The following is a 581-nucleotide window of genomic DNA, read 5'->3' as shown; positions in this document are numbered from 1 at the left end:
ATAAAATAAAATAAAATATATAAAATAAAAAAAAAAAACAAAATAAATAAAATAGATTAAAATAAAAATATTAAAGTCAGAAATAAAATAAATTATAAAAAATTAGAATAAAAAAATAATAAATGAAACGTGAAGAATAAAATGAAATAAAAAAACGTAAAATCAAATTAAAAATTAATGCCTATGATAAAATATAATTACAAAAGATAAAATTAAAGAAAATTGAATTTAATAAAATACGTATAATATAAAATAATACAAAAAAACAAGGATATAAAAAAAAATAATATAAAATGAAATGAAATGAAATAAAATAAAAATATAAAATGATATGTATAAAATAAAATAAAGAAATAAATATGTATATACATATGTACATATATAATACGATAAAATAAATAAGAATAAGAAATATTTGCCTTAATTCACTTTAAAGAAAACATCACAAAATTAATACCTCCGAAGCTTGAACCAAAACTTGCTGGCCAATATACATACGTAAATATGTACATACATATGTACCTACGTACGTGAATATATACATATTTTCGGTAGTAGCCGAATTCTAGTTCATTGTCGAT

This window comes from Rhagoletis pomonella, unplaced genomic scaffold (assembly GCF_013731165.1).
Source record: "Rhagoletis pomonella isolate Grant_MI unplaced genomic scaffold, Rhpom_1.0 Rhpom_scaffold_00004, whole genome shotgun sequence".
NCBI lineage: Eukaryota > Metazoa > Arthropoda > Insecta > Diptera > Tephritidae > Rhagoletis > Rhagoletis pomonella.
This window is presented reverse-complemented; position numbering follows the sequence as displayed.